The sequence below is a fragment of the Hippoglossus stenolepis genome, chromosome 16, assembly GCF_022539355.2.
Source record: "Hippoglossus stenolepis isolate QCI-W04-F060 chromosome 16, HSTE1.2, whole genome shotgun sequence".
NCBI classification, from domain to species: Eukaryota; Metazoa; Chordata; class Actinopteri; order Pleuronectiformes; family Pleuronectidae; genus Hippoglossus; species Hippoglossus stenolepis.
In genome coordinates, this window is record NC_061498.1 from 12,033,298 (window position 1) to 12,052,911 (window position 19,614).

The following is a 19,614-nucleotide window of genomic DNA, read 5'->3' on the forward strand; positions in this document are numbered from 1 at the left end:
AGTAGCATAGGGCCAGGAACTAAAATGTAACTAATTTCTAAGAATCAGTCATGTTTTCATGGTTTACCGTAACCGCTCTCTCATTGGTGCATCATCAGAACACAGCTGCTGCAGTTCTGAATTCAGATTGTATAAGATAAGTCATGAGAAACTGTTTGCTTTCCTGTCACATCTGTAATAGAGATACCGCGCCTGCCTGCTCTCACTCTTTGACCAGCTGTTGACGCGGAGTTTAAGGGTGCTACGTGCTTTCCAAGGCAACAGAGAGAATTAGTGCACAGATGTTGCAGAGAAATGGCAAACAAGAAAAAACAGGCGTGATCTTTCTGGTGTATGCTCATGTTAAAAAGACTTTACATGAAAAAGAGAGAGAAGGAGGCGATGTCGTTAAGGAGTTGAAGAAGGAAATAGAAACGGGATGTAAGTTTTTATGCAGAGAGGCGGGAAGGAAGTGAAATGAAGTTGGTCACTAGAGGGTAAAATAAGCTTTCAGTAACCAGGTCAAGCGTGCACCTATTGGAATCTTGCCTGGAGAAGCTTGAATGTTGTACGGCGGAGACAGAGACGCTGGACTCGGTGAGTTGATCGGTGAGTTTTCTTTGTTCCAGGCAGAGAGTCACTGTTTGTTTGTAAAAGTGTGTTTACAAAAGAGTGTCTGTGCTAACACATGCGTCAAAAGATGAACGTTTCTCTCCTCAAGCGGAACTTCTCTTTTTTTCCCCAAAGGAAGGCCGGCACTTGGCTGCCAGGGGTCAATGTTGGGGGTCATCAGATAAGAAGGATCAGGGTCAGGCCATTACTCGACTCCAGATGTATGACCTGAACTGCTCTCTGTGCCGTCAGTCAGAGATGACCGGGTAAAGAACGGACATATGTAGTCAAAGCGGTAAATTGTATAGTAAAAAAAAGGACAAAGAGTGGGGGGAGAGATGGCAGGAGGAGAAGCAGGCGTCTGAATGTCACACTCTCCTGACAGAGCCTGGAGCACGTCTTCAAAGCTCAACACACACACACACAGACACACTGTGCATGACCCAGACCAAACCCTGCCTTTATATTGCCTAGACGGTCACATTTGATTCTAGAGTTGTAGCAGGGACCATGACCATGACTATATTTCTTTTTTGATTACACTTTGATTTTCAAACAGGCAGACAAGGTTTGTTATTTGTAAGTTTCACTGAACTGTGAATAAACAGGTGAACAGCTCTTTGTGCAGCGGCCGTGTTGATGCCTATGGGTTCTGCGGTCTGTCAGTCTTTACTTACTTACTGCTAGTTTCAGAAATATAACTACAACCACCATCACCATCACCACAAGCCAAACAAACAGCCCACCTCAGACAGGCTGGTTTAAAACGAGCACTGCACGAGTAAATAAAAAAAAAATAGGGTACTTTCAATGTCAACTCTAAACCGGACGGAGCGGCTCTCAGGTTTATTGACTGTGCACGCGTACCTTCTCTGTGGTCACGCCCCACACGCCACCCAGGAAGTGGTGCTTTGATCAGCACTCTGCACACATTCTTCTCATCATCATTTCACTCCCCCACCAGTGTTTATTATTGGCTGCAGCTGGAACACCTCCAGTTGCTCAGACCTCACTCCACCAAGGTCGTGCTGACAAACTCCCACTCTCACACAGCCACACACGGGCGGAGCAGCCCACGTCTGTTTGACTTCAACTCAAGTTTCCGCACAGGTTCTGATCAAATGTGTGTTCACGCCACTGCTTTAGTTTTTGACTTTTCCTAATTGATCATCGTCGACACATTTCTCATGCTGAGGGGATTTCTTCACCTGTTTTCCTCTGTTAAATAAGATTTTGTCCGGCTCTTCTGTTCCTGAGCGTCTGCTGCTGCAGCCCGCTGACCTCTGATCTCTTTAAGAGGACAGTGATAAGGCTCCAGTGTGATAGTGAGCAGAGTAGTAGTAGTAAAGCAAGTGAGTGCAACAGGTTCTTTTGTGGAAAGAGATAGTTCATTGGTTCTTACATTTTCCCCCTTTTATCACTTTACAAATCAAATGGGTGTATACACCAGAGACGGTAAATAAAGATGGATGACATGTCTCCACTCCCCAGAGATTAAGCTTAAATATTCCGGATATGAACGCTACTATCCAATTGTGCATTTGGAAATAGAGTCTGCGCAGTAGCAAGCGAGGGATGGAGCCACGGTGGAAAGGTTGAGCCAGTACACGTTTAACCAATCGTGAGTTAGTCTCAGCTGTCAATCCCATTTTTTTCGCATCAAATAACTAATTAAAACCAAACTTAGCGGATAAATGAGCACTTGGACAAACACCAGTGTGATAAGAACTACATACAATGACTGAATTCACCTTTGAGAAAAACAAATTTGACTTGTACTTTGACTTTGAAGTTGTATCCACGTCCAATCCACTGACAGGGAGGAGGTGGGTTTATGATTAATACTGCAGCCCGCCACCAGGGGGCGATCAATAGAGGGGGATTTGCCCACTATTGTGGTTGCTGAAGTGTCCTTGGGCAAGATACTGAACCTTGAATTGCCCTGAGTGTGTGCAGCAGTGTGAAAGGGTGAATAGCAAAACTGTACTGCAAAGCTCTTTAAGTGGCCATAAAGACTAGAAAAGTGTTATATAAATACAGACCTTTTCCCATTTTTACACCTGAACTTTTCCATAAGTGTGTTTTCAAATTAAAAGCCCTGATGGTTTGAACATTGTGTCCAAATATGTTTTTCCCTTGATCTTTTATTGGCCTTGCTTTCCTACATGTGCTGATATGCGACATCTGAACAGCAGTTGATTAAACCAGGTCAGTTGCTTATGGAACAACTAATGACATTGGTCAGTTTGAGAAGTTGCAGTACCTTTCCCAACACGTTGAGCAGTTATACAGTCTGTGAGCAGGCAGGATCAGGGCGGAAGGTGGAGAAGGAAAATGACGTTGCGAGCAAAGACATTGCTGATACTGATACAGCCGCGCTCTAATTGCACGATGACCTCACCGGCCACATCCACTCAAGTTCAAAATTATTTATCACCACAGCCAAAACTGTAATGACCCCGGCAATTAAAGGAAACTCACCAAATACCACAGAGAGGGAACCCAATTGCAAGTTAATCCTTTCATACACATTAAAGGCACCACTGAAGAAACACAGTATAAACAATACTTTAAAAGATAATTAACTGCAGCTCCGGATTTCACCGACTTGCTAAAGAACTGGCAACCCATCCCACACACAATATCACTAAACAATCCCTACACTTGCTAATGACATGTAGCTGTCACTTTTTCCACGCTCAAGTCCACAATGAGCCATAATGAGTAGAGTGCGGCGCCGCCCTCTATTACGTTTCTCAATGGACACATTTTGAGGAGGCCTAACGTCATTGGATCCGTCGGCCCTGGATACACACATCTGTGTGTGAGGTTTGCACATAACGATGACTGTTTGCTCATGCTGCTGCTTGCCAGCTGGGCTGGTTCTGCCTAGAGATTTGTGAGTCATTAGAGCAAAAACAAAAAAAGACGTCTGCGTGGTGGAATAAAGCAGTGCTGCATATTGATCTAATCAGACTGCAGGTTTGATTGAGATGTCATCCGCTGCAACAACCATTCAGCCCTTCAGGGTGTTGGGGTAGATGATGGGAAATGCAAAGTCAGAGGTGGGCATGTACTGTGTATGTACGTGTGTGTGCATGTGTGTGCGTGTGTGTGTGTGACAGGGAGTCCGTGTTCAAGCATGCAACCCTAAAATGTAGAATTTGGCAGCTGCCACAGAGAACGCTCCATAAAACTGGTGAATATCACTGCTGGATAACAAAAAAGAAAATGTGGCTTTAATTAACAGCTCACAGCAGATTCGTCTATGACTGGCCGCGATCTCACTAACCTAAAACAGACTGAAAAAGACATTCTTCCTCATGGTATGGCAGCAACAGGACCACCATGTATTTTTTTCTATTTCACTAAATTTGAATGTATCCAATCCATCTGTAAACGAACCCTTCCAGTTATTTACAATCCTTTAAAAACAGTATGTATTCCTTGTGTGGTACTTAAAGGTTAGCCAGTCAAGGTGCCACTTTTAAAATTATCTCATTTTTCACTGACTCAGCTCAATTTTATTCACACTGCTCCAAGTGTAAAAAGAGCAGGAGGGGACCCCTGTACCAACCATTAGACTTTTATTACTGTTTTGACAAAACACCAAACAGTTACAGCTTTCTTCTTTGACTTTGTACTTCAGGTGAAAGCTACAGTCACCTAAAGATCCGCACCGCTGACCTCTACCAGTTCCAATAACACGGCTCCATTTAAGAGAAACAGTCCTTTAACCTCCGGGGACCTGGACAAAGGCACTTGTAAAAGGAAAAGACAGAATGTTCATGGCTTTCCAGCTGTGGGGGTGAATTGATTTAACGCGACCTGTGTGAAATATTGCTCTTATCCTGACCACTCTTGCCCCTTAACCCCTTCCTCAGCCAACACCCCCCGACTCCCCTGTCCCGCCGCTCCCTCAGAACAGCCACGAATTCCAGGAAAAGTTGCAGCAAAGTTCTGTCTTCCATAAATCACTGTTCGGCTCCGCAGCCGCTCCCTGCAGAGCACTGAGGGAGAAACATCATCCTCTTCCCTTTCCCTGAGACCCTCCGGCTTCACCCCCCCCGTCCCCTGCACACTTTTAGTGTGCAGGGGAACAAATGAGAACTTCCTCACCATTTGACCACAACCTAAACAGGTCTCCGCTCCACTTCGAGTCAGTCCCTGTGTGCTATGATCTTTACGATCTTGTCTGTCACACCACGGTGGCGTCAAAGTCATGCGGCTTCAATCAGTCTCCCTGCTTTCCTTTTTTTACCTGTTAGTGTTTCTGCATGAGGTCATGGTGTTGTTAGGTCTTTATTGCCCGTAATTCACAACAGCGGTGCCAGTCAAGACTGACGACTATCTCCTGGCAGTGTTTTTATAGCGAGCACAGCGGCAAACAAGAGAACCCCCTGACTATACTCCTGCAGGGGGTTGTTGCTGGAGGGAGGCTCCTGTTGCAAAGCTTACACCACATAAAAAAAACTGACAAGGACAGAGCTGCAAAATTTATAATGGGAAAATGTTCCATGACACAACACACTCTAATGGAAACAAATGTTACACAAGTGTTGTTGTACAGTACTCGTGGAAAAGCTTTTTATTGATTGGCCTGTGTTTAGGCCTAAAAGGAGCGTGTGACTGCAGGGCTGCAGCCCAACCCATGTGAGGGATAGACCTGTCTCTGCATGCCCATTAGACACAGGCAGGCTGATTAACACACAGGGTTTGGTTCGCGTATGTATGAAATAGCCATCACATGATTCGGTTTCTGGGACAGTAGGTCCGAGGGCTCTGACAGGAACTCTCGGCACGGCTCTCATGAATAACACATAAACAAAGAACATCCGTAAACAGTTTAGAAGACCCGTTTGGACTTTGTTCCAGAAGGGTGGGCGGGTGGGTGGGAAGGAGGGATGGAGAAGGGGGGGGGGAGCGAAGCACTGCAGCTGATATTCTCTCCATGGTGACCCAGTTGGGAGGAGCAACATCAGGCTGCCTCAGTTCTCCTCTGGGACGCTCTGCCTGTACAAACAAACCGACCCCGGGCCTCTGGTCTAATGGGAACCAGACCTGCTCGAGGACCAAATCTCTTCTCTCTCTCCTTCCATCCTCTTCCCCCCCCCCACTCCTCCTTCTCCTCTCTCTGGAGGACCAACGCTCCGCTGACACACACTCCAGCTGAAGGACGCACTTCAATTATCCCAAACAGACCTGAAAATATTCCCCGTTCCTTTTTCCCTTCCAACGTTCCCACACAGCGGCTGGGCTCATGACGTCCCATGTTTCTACATCAGCCCTGACCTTCTTGACCCTGGAACTGCCAGACTCCAGCGACCTGCCCTTTATCTCCTCAGACACACTCTCTCTCACTTTCACATGCTTTCTCTATCACTCCTCCTCTCTCCCAACGTTTTCCCAGCTGCTTTCAGAGTTGCACTGAACCATGGAGATCCTCCGGATATTTTCCGGAGGACCTGTATGTGTGAATGTAAATGTCTGAGTGAGAGTCTCTGGACTGTCTCAGCAGTTTATCCGGCCAGCCCCCAGTATTAAATCCGCAGAATATCTGAAGGAGCCGATGTGAGAATACAGCAGGGGATCCTCCGCACGATTATCCGCGACCGAGTGGGCATGTTGATGATGCTTCTAACATGCAACAGATAAAATGAAAAAGAAAAATATCTCAGGTTTAAAAAAGCGGTTCAGAACATTTAGAATACACATGACGAATATGTCAAGAGAGCTTTTGGTGCTAAGAGCCGACAGCGGTGTCAACGTGCGGTAAACAAAAACATGTGATATATCCGCACATGAATCATTACGCCCTGTCCCGCCTCTGCCTGCTGCACCAACCCTCACCTGAACTCTCCGGAGATTTCTGGGCTGTTGTGCACAAGTCTGAGCAGAGAATCTTCCGCTGCATTGTTCATGTGTGAAATGGCAAAACTCTGGAGAAAGTCCGGACCCAATTCTGGAGACATTAAAAGTACATCACACATTTACACACAAAGCTATATTGACTCCTTCGTATGCAGTCGAGTCCATATTTGTCTTCGACGTGCTCCCGTTAAGAAGAATTACTTTGCGGTGGTGCTGGTTTCATATGACAGTGAGGTACATTGTCTGTACGAGTAAGTGTTTTCATTATTAGATCCACGCTGAATGACGAAAGCGACCCTAATCTGAGGTTCAAGACCGGCGGCATCGTGCTGGTGACCTGTTGGGTGCTGAGTGAGAGCAGCTCATCCCTGGCTGCAAAGTCTGAATGTTCTCATTGTGAGGGTTCAGAGTTTATCAGTGAATGTCCTCCCAGTCTCACTGCCGTCTCTATCTGAATGTTCTGCTTCACTAAAGTATGAATATTGGCTCAGAGTCCGACCGAGGGGGAGAGAAGGCCCTTCAAACACATTGGGCCTCCACATTGACTGCACGTCCGACACAGAGAAGGCTGATTGTGATATGGCTCGTGACAGTGGGGCCTCACAGACATTTGGTGCTAAATTTGCAACACTTTATCACCGCATTCCTTTTCCCCCAAATGATAAGTCTGAGATAAAACTACCCAGGAAAAGCTTCCTTATTCTACTCTCTCTTTTTTTTTTTACTGTAAAGCTTTGTGCAAGCACCTCATAATTCAGGCCCGGGGGGACGGTCAGAGAAGCTCATTATTTGTTCGTGCTAGAATCAGTGATCGCGTCACTGATGCCAAGTGCCTGGAAGTACGGCAGATTTATTGAGGAGAATGGGCCGTGACTAATAAGAGTTGGAACAAATTCACAAACACTGGATGTGACTGTTGAGCTCGGCTGCCCTCCCACACATCTGGGCACAAACCCGTCAATGTTCCCCCGTCGGCAGAGATCTGTGATGAGCTGAGCCAAGCTGAGTTGCTGCCCAACACACACACACACACACAAACACACACACACACTCACACACACACACACGCACACTCACGCACACACCCACGCACACACACACGCACACACATTCACACCCTCCATTAGATTTTTGCCAGGTCTTGTACTGTAAGCTCCTCCAGGCCTCTGTGTTTATTCTTTGTCTGTGTATTTCTTTCTTTTGCCTTTGTGCCGTGCAAAAGGCGGGATTGGCCAAGCCCAGGCGCAGCCCTCTGAAGCTGAATTGCTTTTTTGCAGAGTCAGCGCAAGGCAAGACCTGCCGGTAACAAACGTGTTGCAACTTTTGTGCTCCCTGAACGAGGCAAGGAGTGGGAGGTGTGTGAGGGATGTGAGACAAATTAGTCAGAAAGTTTGTTTACAACTCCTGAGTGCTGGGTTATTATTGGACTTGCAGGCTAATGTACAGTCTGGATTTGTGCTTTGTCGCGTGCATTTTCTGTCAGCATGATATAGCTCCAGGATGCATTTAACTGGTGCTCCATTGATCTGCTGTAAACACGTCCTCACACACCACATTTTCATGGATTGAATAGAAATGGATCAATACTGGAGGACAAAAAAAAAAAATCCAGCCACTCGATGAGGGAGAGATGCATATTTGTATTTTGCACTAAAGCTATGAAGAAATAAGACATTAGTTTGCTCTCCATCATAGGCCCAGGTGGGTGTGTCCTGCTCGGGGGTTGAATCAGTGTTGGTTCGTATTCCCACTGATGTCATTTGTTGAGGCAACAGAACTTTGGCAGGAAGGGGACTGACAAACAGTCAAGGTCATTGACCCACTTCAGGGGGAAAAGCCACCAATCACTTTGACTGTCCCTGATGTTTCACATTAATGAGTATTCCCTGATGTAGGACGACGCGCAGGGGAAACAGCGTGTCTTTGTCTGTTGACTCTCATTCACGCCACATCTTTGTCCATTAATGGTTAAATATACCCAACCTCTTTGTCATTTGTTCACAGCTCCTTCCTCTTCTCTCCTTTCTTTTCTAATCTGACCTCTTCCTCCGCATTGTTCCACTGCCACGTTGCAACCGTTCAGAGATGGGGGAGTAGAGACACCTGGATCTAGCTAGTTTCCACTACAAATTGTTCTCCCTCCAGAATAGCTCGCGCCAAAGTCCACGGCCATGTGATGACAATGATGATGATGATGATGTGGCATGGGCTGATAGTGAGAAACTAGTGAGCGCGGGGACTCCACACCCCCATGGCCCCCTCTCCTGAATCAAATACGCAGAGATGTGTGGGATTGCTCTCACAGGAGGAACTTGAACCCTCTGACTTCCTGCCCACTGATGAGGTCATCGGTCTCAGTGGGAGTGTCTGTGAAATGCCTGCTCAATAACAGCCGACCGATGGCGGGGCACGGCGGGAGAGGGAGGAGGGATGAAAAAAGGAAGAGTGGGACATGCAGTGGGGGCAGAGGAGTGGATGACAGGTTGTGTGGGGAGGAGGAGGAGTAAGGGGGAGTGTACAGTGCCTGTCTCTTGTGAGCCTGAGGCATTTGGCGGAGCACAGCATGTGTTCATGTTATGGAGAGGACTGGGCTCGCTCTTAAAAAAAAAAAAAGATTGTCAAAAGGGGTGGGGGTGCGAAAGCTCCACAGCCAGGAAAAATCTCACAAAATGGCTGAGAATGTTCCCGTCTTAGACAAAACTCTCTGTTTTTCATTAATCACGTGCGTGTCAGTTAGTAATTGCTATCCGAGCCAGTTCGCAGACCCAGAATCCCACTTTATGCACTGATCTATGGGTTCAGATAAGGATCAGGGCTCCATATGCCAGAATGCTGTGCTTCGCCCTGAGGCCGGCCTCATTTATGACCAACAGAATAAAGCCTGCTACAAGCCAGATGATTGTCTGTTGAGCTTTTACAACTGTCATCCTGTCACAATAAAGCAGTTTAGCACAAAAAGGGAAGCGTCTCATATATGGTATATGAAATGCCTTGTGGTATCACATGCTGCTCCCTGTCAGCTGGCCTGCCTCCCTCCGGCTCCTGGCTGATGTCATAGTCCTCTTGATTAAAGAGCGGGCGGCCTTCGGTCCCAGTGAAGATCAGGTTGCTCTGAGGTAACTTCTGGTCCCTATAGGCGGCAGGACCTGAGCTGCTGTGAGGCTGTGGTGAGGGGGAGCACCTGGTGCGCAGTGCCTGAGGCTGCAGCCCTGTACTGTAGGTAGAGGTTGGGGGAAGGAAGGGAGGGGCAGGATGGCGATCGCACATACAAAGCCATCTTGTTTCAGGCTGGGCTCAGATGGAGTTGCTCTGTTGCCAAGGGTCCAGATCCCTACATCCTGCCGCCCAGTCAAAGACCCAGTCTTCAAACAAGTCGCACGAACAAAGAGCCATACAGCTACGTGCACGAGCGCCCATACACCAGCACACACAGAAAGGCCACACCGTAATGCACTATCTCGCTCCATCTCACACATTTGACTTCCCCATGCCACCCTCCTTAAACTCTGAACATTTCTCAAGAGGTCATGCTTTCATACCCTAACTCTCACACAACAATGCAATTAACTCCATTAAAACACACACACACACACATATACACACATATACACACACACACACACACACACACTCACATACACTCACATACACTCACTCCCCCGTCATCGTCTCCCTGTGTTTCACCCTCGGGCGGCAACAGCATAATGCCTTCCAGATGTTGAGATGTTGTACTCTCCAGCTCAAGCCTTGGAAGTCAGTGCCCCTTCTCGCATGGTGTTAACGGTGATCTGGAGGCCGCTGGGGGTGGGGGTGGGGGTGGGGTCACGAGACCTTTCAAGCTCCTACTGTGCCCACAAAAGCACCACAGCATCCTTTCCCTTTCAGAGGGTAATCGCTGATCTGTCCTCTCTTTGCTCTAACCAGCAGGGTTTCAAATGAAAAGTTGCGCGCGGAGCATGGGTGTGGTTTAGAAAGACGGCCTGCTGACAGTTGAGAAAAGAAGGTGTGCTCACAAACAGGATAACAAAGTCCCCGGCAGCTGTTCTCTGGCCAGATGGGTAGTGGTGGTAAATACTATTAGGTTTCATTTGTCTACATCCCTGGGTTGGGCCTTTGGGTATCTAGTGTCAGCTGCCCCCCATGGGCTGTTCCTCGTCTGCTTATTGCAATCCAGTCGGTGTTTCTCTTCTTTCCCCTTTCATTTCTATGACTTAGGAGCGTAAGAAAATCAATAGCTTCTCTCAGGAGCTAGCTTGTGTTACCATGTCCCCCCCCTTCTCCTCTCAGTGACCCTCGCTAAATGATCCTATGTCACAGTCTCAGATTTATGTTTCATGCAATGTCCCAAGCTGCGCTCTATTAATCCGTAAAAGGTCAATCATTAGGGTCTTATCTGTTTCTCAGTGTAGACACTAAAACGCCCTGGGACATGGTAGACAGCCACACTCCCTCGGGCGATGTTTTTTAAAATGCTAATCTCCTCTTTAAAACCAGCACTGCAGCTCATCTGGCTGCTCTGAACATTTATTTGCTTTTTCAATAATGCTTATTTACTGTAGAGCTTTGTGGCGGCGGGATGATGAAATGCAACTGTCACCAACACATTTCCAAACATTGTTTTGGGGCGTTTCTCTGGCAACTCGCAGGAGAAGATGGACGGACCGTACACCAGCGTTTGCAGGGGCAAAGGGACATTAAGCGAGACGATACAACAACAAAGAAGAGAGAGAGTGAGCTGAGAGGGTAGGGAAAAGCTTCGGGCCGTGCAGCTCTGTGAGAAAGTGTCCATCTGCAGCACGTATTGGAGCTGGCCCAAAACAAACAAGTTAAAATTAAACCACAGAAAGACAGCGAATCTCCGTGTTTAAAGTTCTCGCAAACAGAGGATTACCATGTTACCATTTCAAAGGTCTGAGAAATTGTCATTTTTTGTGGTTTTATCCTGCATCAATGAGACCAATAATCTCTATAACAGCTACAACGCTGGCTGAGCCACAGCTGGTTGGCACAGGGGAAGATATGGATGTACGTTTATGACGAAAAAGGGCTACGCACACACAAAGTCTTGCAGGTGCCTCATTTGGAAATTTTGTGGTTTTAAAGAATTTTTATCTTTCACATTCATTTTCAAGAAAAGCAGTATCATCACTTTTTCCTTGGCATTGCAACATTCTCAATGTAATTATAAAACCACATTTAGAACGCAGAAGTATGATTTTAAATATGACCTTCGCTCGCCTCTGTTTTACAAGGCGGTGTATTTAAAGTTTAATGACACTTGTGATGTAAAGGGGAAACAACGATTCCTCTGTTTCTTGCATTTGCAACAAGACCATAAAATGTCAAACCAGACAGAACTAGACAAGACCAGGTTCAACAGTTTCCTTATGAAACCACATTTAAACTCACTAGATCCGTATTTTTATTTGGATCTGCACCAAATTGCAAACAATCACAAATATCAGTCCCCTAGATATGCTTAATTTTTTCATGAATATCCATCAAGTGAAAATAAAAACCTGGATCTCGGTTAAGTAGTGTTTGCATAATCCTGCTAACTAAATAACCAACCAACTATCAGACAGGGGGTAGAAACATAATGTACTTGGTGATGGTAATGAAACTGGGAACTACTGTATGTCATCAGCCATTGAATCACATTTCCTGTAAGAAACTTGACTTGCAGCATTTGCAGTTTCAATTTCATCAGTTCTTGATAACCAAGAAAAATGTACCTTCTCCTTATGATTAAGAAAAGAAAAGGAGGAACAAGCTCGGGCCTGTGATGATTGATTCAAATTAAATCTGAGTAACAGGAATCCCACGTTTCTACCCAGTTGACTTTGACCTCGCTAATTGGGTTTTCCCACAGGCTTTGTTATGGCCTCAATGTGTGCGTATGTGGTCGCTGTGGTTGCCACTGCTGAGGTTTCCCATATCCATATGATATCCAACTGTTAGCAGCTGACCCCCCCCCCCTCCTCCACCTCCACTGAAAACCCTGTCTGCCCTACAAATCTCTGCACAGCCAGAGGGGATCAAATGTGCAAAATGGTTAGAGGAGCTGTGTGTGTGAGAGTTGATTTGACACTGTGCTGCCATCTAGTGGCGAAAGAGAAGAATCAGACACAGCTGTGGTGTTCAGTCCTTGAAAAAATAGCCTACTAAATAAATGACGTGAAACAATTACGGGCATTATTTTGTGATCCCTGTATTAAATGACTATATTTGATAAAGTGTGTTTCAGAGTGAAGATGGACTGTGGTTGACTTGGGATCACCTTGTTGGATTCAACATGCAGGGGGAGCCAGGGATCAGTCACCTCAGCGGGGACTTCCATGCAGTGGCCTCTGCAGCGAAGTTACTAAACTCTCAGACAGATCTTCCATAAAGAACCAAAAAGGTAAAACATTCACATGTGTGTTTCTTGCTCCCTGCAGACGCAGTCAACCTCATGAGCAGATGTTTTGGAGGATTTCAAGCAAAGCATTCTGGGGGACTTCTCCTGGCATCACTCTGACCTAGATGATATAGGTGTGTCTTTGCATCCAACTGGAAAAATATTTGCACTTTATTACTCCCAAAATACGTGACATCATCTATCACAGCCTATGCACTCAGCACATGCCTCTCCTAAAGCAGTTTTCTCTTGAGATAAAGCAAATACAATTGAGGCTTATTGGTTACATATTTTTCAGTTCCAGTGTTCTTTGAAAAGGAAATCAAATGTCTTGTTATAATAAATGTCACTTATTATGCAGCCCACTACACCAGGCATTAGGGATATCCGGCCTCCAAGGCCTATTCAGCCCACAATTCATAAAGACAAGAGGAGGAAGCAAAACATTAATTATTTAAAAAAAGAAATCTCATGACTACAAATACTTTTTTTTCTGCTAGAAGGCCAAATAATAGAAAATAATAGACCAACAGACTTTCATGGTGGTCCCTCCCAGCTATATGCTGGTCTGAGTCATGGTCAGGGTGAACGCAACACATATGCAGAGGTTATGTTTCCTCGCTGAAATCATGTCGAATGTCAGAAAAAGAAAGTAGAAAGAAGGAATGTAGAAAAAGAAAGTAGATGTGTTTTCCAAGAGAAAAGCACAAAGGATTATGTTTTGTCAGTGTATCTAATTTCACGGGGGGAGGAAGTATGCAGCAGTAAATTTATAGTTTTTCTCTCAGGTCCACAATAAAAAAACAGATATATAAAATACTGACCAGCTGCCACATGGGATCACTGCTGAGTTCGATGTGAGGGAGGAATTACTTTGTTTCTGCGATTTGTCCTAATCTGCAACAACAAAACCCTATATCAGGTCTCTGGGAATAGGCTGACGAGTTTGTAAAACTCCTTCACGCATTTAGCAAAAGGTTTCAGGACATGAAAAGTAAACCAACAGGAATTGAACATATTTGCTTAGCTGTTAAATACAAAAGCAGCTTACAACATACAACACAAAATAGAGACTTCTAAGCTGTACATACTGTATCCTGAGTATTTTCCCATTCTGAGGAGACATGCACTGAAGTTTGTGACAGCCTACAACTGTGAGCACTTCTTTTCTAAGCTGAACTTTTCAGTTTCCCTCAAGAATGACTGACACAAACCTGGAAGGCCAGCTGATAGCATCATCATCATCACTACCATCTGGCATCTGCTTCACCAAAGAAGAAGAAGCAGTTCCAGTGATCAAATTAGAGACCTTGGTGGGATGTGTATGCATTAAATCAGTATAGGCCTCAAAATCAAAATGACACTTGGAAAAAGGTTCCTCATACCTGCTCTAAACATTCCCATATGGCGATGATGTCAAGTTTTATGTTGCAGAGTTATAATTCTCTCTTGGGACCATTAGGCTCAGTAATGTTCAGTTAGACACACACAAACCAACTGTCAGCAAATATCTGACCTGCTGAAGCTGCCATTTTAGATTCTCTGAAATTCCTGTAATGGGGTGAAAAAACCTTGATTTCCTGACCAAAAAAATGAGTCAAGCGATTTGAAGCTTTCTGAAATACCTAAAATGTATCCTGTTTACTTAACGACTTCAGGGGGCTGTCTAACAGCGCCTCTGACTCATCCTCCCCCAACAACTGAGTTTCTGGCTGGATCTAATTGTTTTTGGTCGTCAGGCGAGCAAAGGGACAGGCTGTGAGGGGAGATTGTTGTTGGAGACGACAGAGCTCTACAGGAGTGAGTCTCCCTGTGAGAAACAATAACGACGAAACAATGCAATTACTGTGAAAGGAGGCTTTCAGTCTCAGCTGAGACTCTCAATAGCCACCAGGACTTAATTTCCAACTGAAGAGAGCAATTGCATTTAAAAGAAGTCGGGGGTAGAACAGTGGAAAGGAAAAGTTGGGTTGAATTCAAATAGAAACTTAGGACGACAGAAGGGTTTAGGCCAGCAACTTTACAATGGAAAGCAGAGATCAACATCTATTTACCGCAGACTCAAAGCACAGGATGTATTGCCTTTGCAAATGAGAAAAGGTTATAGATAGCGGACCGGGCTAACACTGTGATAATTTCAAGTAAACTGAAACAATGTGATCAGGAACCGAAACAGAGAGGGCAGAGGTTTTAATGAGGGGAGATATCCTCTGGATGGGATTTCCAGTAATCAGAACAGGGGGAATCCAGGAGTTTACTACTTTGTCGTAATCTCTGGCATGACTCCAGCCCTATCACAGGTTTAAAACACTCTTCCTGTTATTTGTAGCCTCCTTTCAATCGTCCGAAGTAAATCTCATATTTCCTGTTTGTTATCTGGTTCCTGCATATGTTACACTCACCTGGCCAATACTGAAAGTGATAATGCAGGGAATGCTTTTTCCTGTCAAGGGGCCATTTCCGATTTTATAACATCCTTTGAGGGCCATACCAATTAACTGAACACATCCATATCACACTAACCTAACAAATGTGATGGCTGGAAACCCAACTTTGACACGGCGTCTGATGTCAGATGGTAGTGATGACGATGATGATACTACTTGCAGCTGGTTTTCCACATTGGTGACAGTTTTTGGAAAAGCAAACTTCAGTGCATGGCTCGTCAGAATGGAAGATTCCTCAGGATATGCAGTGATAGAACTTGAGCAAAGGGAGTCTGTACTTCGTGTGGAGCTTGTAGTTGCTTTGCAGCTCAATGATTTTGTGTTGTATGTTATCAGGCACATCAGCTGGTTCCACATTAATCTTTATAAACACATTCTGGATGTGAATATGGAGAATATGAAGAGGAGGGACAAGATTTTATGTAATTTCTATACAGAGAGGACAGCATTTTGTATGTATAAATTTCATAAAGTATAGTCATTGCTCCTTTAAATCAAAGTACATTTGATTAGATAATGAAGGTTTCGTGTTTGCTGTAATAATAAAATCATTACAGTGTTATCACACAAAGTTAGCATCTGGAAGTCTGCAATCTCTGGAATCCTCTCACTTTTTGTTTCAGTTTCAGGATACGAATACTGTTACCGATATTGTCAGTATCCTTCCCAAAAAGCAAATATAAATTCCAGAAATAGCTGTGCTCAGTTTTAATGATCAAGGGAAGAATGCAGACCTTGGCAGGGGAATTCATCTTCTCTCTCAACATTGTGGTATGTAGAGTGTTAACTCTCAGGGGGAGTGAGGGTGCACTGCGGGGTATGCAGTGAAACGACAGTGTGTTGAAACTAGATTCAAATTACAGTGGAATTCAGAGACAAATGGATTGGTTTGTGTAACGGCATGTTGAGGTTTTACTCAGAAATCCTTATGAACCTCTGCCAATTATCAGATGAGTACGAGACTCAATTTCGCAACATCAAAACAAAACTGTATGTGCTTTCCAAAAAACTCCATCCTCGAAAACCCAGTTGACTGTGCCCAGCCACTTCTCCGTTGCACCAAAAACAGGAAACGGCTTCAAATGTCAACAGAGACCGAAAGAATCTGAGGACACAGAGGGATCTCTGTTGGACTCATGCATTTTCCATGATCACATTACATTAAACTGATAGCACTCGTATTGTTTCAAAGTGAGAGTCTGTTATTCTACTGGTTAAACATTAAATACCCACTCTGTTTTAGAACGCAGATATACAGAGTGGGTGAGAAATAGCATCTGGACACGACGGCTGATGTGGGTTTTTCCCTGAAAGTACAAGGTCACTCTATCAGTGTTCCAACAAGTCATTAGTCTCAGCATGGTCTGTGACCTCACTCCTTTACATGGTCTCAAAGTTACTCCCTTGTATTTTCAACTGTTACATTTACACAGCCATTTCTTCTTTGTTGTAGGAAAGGGTTTAAAGGGTTAATGTCGCCATTTGGAGTGCCTGAGATCATCTCTGGAGTTAATTTGTGCAGACAGCTCATTGATTTCACTCATTTTCCCACAGTGTGCTCATATCCTGGCATGTCTACAAAGAACATGCACATCAGCATCACCGGCGCTGATGACCGAAAGTGAGTTAAGTGGGATTTGGGGAGTTTTTTGTGAGAATCTCATGCCTTATTTCCACTTTGTTACTTATCTTTTACTCCATCGCTTTCAAGGCTCTCATTAAATTGGCAGGGGATTTCCTCATGCTACTTCTCGTTTGGTTTTATAGTCGGAGGACAGATTTGAGACAATACTCAAACAATCATAACAAGCTACTGTGGAAAGATAAATGAGTCTTTCGTTTAGAGGATGGGGAAATGGATTTGTGTGACTTTGAGATGGTTAACTCTTTTATATATACAAAAAAGCCCTGAAACTAGTATGACACTCAGTAGAGCGCACACCACACCATCTGGATTTTTATTTGGACCTGCACCAAATTGCTTTAATTGCCTAAAACATGTCAGATTTTCTTTCATCAAGACCCAATAATTATTCTCTTGGAAACCAATGAAAATATAGAAAAACGTCCCATTTTACAATGTTCAGGAAAATTATTCCTGGATTAACCCCCTGATCCAGATCTGCACCAAAATGTATTACATCCTCCATTGACCCACAGAGCACACTACCATCAAGTTTCATGGAATCCATTCAGCTGTTTTTGTTTAATCTTGTTCACAATCCAATCAACAAACAAACAGACAGGGGTGAAAACATAAGATCCTTGGTGGAGGTAATAATCTACTGTGGAGAAAAATATGTTGTGTCCATTGTCTAACGGATCTAAAGGATCAACACTGTCACATTATCACAACATTATTATCACTTGGTGACAGACTTGTGTAATCACCTGAACACATGGAATCCATATGATGAGGAAATGCCTCAGAGGCAGCTGACGTGCCTCTCCGAGGTGTCTGTACATATATCTCACTTCTGTTTGATGGAGCTTTGTTTAATTTTCTTTTCCTCTGACTTTGCAGTAAAACACTGATATTGTGTAAAAGGCCCCTGGCTTCAGAGTAGAGAGTGGTGCGTGTACTGCCTCTTTTTATTTTTTTTGAACAGTGAGTGTTTCAGCAACATGACTGGAATCTCAATGCTTGTTTTCTTAACCAAAGCCCCCTGTTTGTATTTCAGCGCCTCCCCTGTCCCATATCTTCTTCTATCTTCTCCTTCTGCTCCCATCTGAAGGACTCTTCAAATAACCTTTGACCCCAGCTGGATTAAAGGCAACTGGCTGTGTGCAGCTGTTTATTCTCTCATCTGAACCCCCCCACCCCCCCTGTTCTGTTTCTATTCATCGATTCTCTGGGCCTCAAGAGAACAGGGAGAATGTCATCACACTATCTTTGCCTTCCTACATAATCAGTGCCTCGGCCTCCAGATCTCTTATTTATTTTGACATGTATTTCTCAAATTCAACCCCCCTAAGGTAAATCATCATAAAAATCCCTACATTCACTCATCTGTGTTTCAGGGGAAAATATCTCTGTTTCAAGGAATTCATATCATGCATATCCTGCATTTCCTGCAATTGTGAAATATGAAACTAAAAGCAGGATGTGACAGTATGTGGAAATTACAGTGTTCAGTCTTGTATTATTCCTGATAGTCAGAGGTGTGTTATTGATGCAGGAATGTTCTTGGGAAGTCAACAGTTTTATTTTTACAATAAAACAATACCCACCCACATACACACCCACCCACGTACACTAACAATGCAATGTAAAGTTAATGAGCTTGTGTATCTTAAAGAAAAACACAAGAGCTGTGTCTCTGAATCACTGTCACATCAAAAATGGTCCAGAAGAACATTCTGTGTGAAATATGCAGACGTGGAGCTGGGAGAGCTAAATACACACAATCTGTCTCGAGATGTGGGTGTGTGGGTGCGAATGCGCTGGCGACCTTACAGTGTGGGCATGTTATAAAGCCTGCCAGCACGCATAGAGAACAGTTTAGCTTGGCCTGATTGAGAGAAGGAATTTGATACCATCACTGTCACCAGGTTTTTCCTTTAATTTTAACGTTTTTTTACAGTAGTAAAGGAAACAGTGCTTTATGTAAATATCTGTTTTAATCCCATGATGGAATAATATGTGCATATGTACATTTTAAATCTAAAATGTGTGTATATATGTTGAATATAAGTAAGAATTAGGATTCGCATTATGCACCAGCTGAGCCACATCACAGTAACAACTGCATCATTGGGAGCATGAGAAGAAAACAGGACATTTTATATTGTAGTTGTCTTATCTAATCTACTGCTGGTAAATTTCAACTGTAGCAAACTAACCAACATAGTTTAAAAGTAGTTAAAAGTTAGGAAATAGTTTCCTTATATTGTTGTGTTTCAGACATATGGGTCTGATTTGTGATATAATTTAGAATATCTTTGTTATTATTATTAGTATTATTATTATTCTGTGTTTCTCTTGTTTGTTAGTGACTAACATTACATCAGTTATACATGTACACACAGGCATAAAAGAGACATATATATATATATATATAAATATATCTGACATATTTTCATATGTAATGAGCATGAAATAATTTCCAGTGGTCTAAATGTTAACTTATTGATCAACTAATACAATCTAATATAATATTACATCATATTTGATTATATTATGTTATATATTATATATTTTGATTAGCGTGATCACATGTGCTGAAAACTGCAGGCTATGTAACACTGTCTGACTCATGAATGTACCCCCAACAAGACACACACACACATGCACAATCTACCAAG

At 44.0% G+C, this 19,614-nt stretch overlaps 1 long non-coding RNA gene across 5 annotated transcripts; it reads left to right on the plus strand.

The window, feature by feature from the left end:
• The first annotated feature begins 205 nt into the window (after positions 1–205).
• LOC118123804 lies at positions 206–19,570 on the plus strand. Of its 5 annotated transcripts, XR_004698642.2 has the most exons (5): positions 206–588; positions 12,700–12,996; positions 16,864–16,930; positions 17,834–17,882; positions 17,991–19,570. It is a non-coding gene; the product is annotated as an uncharacterized LOC118123804 (long non-coding RNA). The 5 variants fall into 5 exon arrangements; XR_004698640.2 differs by having other exon boundaries at positions 16,864–17,882; XR_004698638.2 differs by lacking the exon at positions 17,834–17,882.
• Positions 19,571–19,614: the final 44 nt, after the last annotated feature.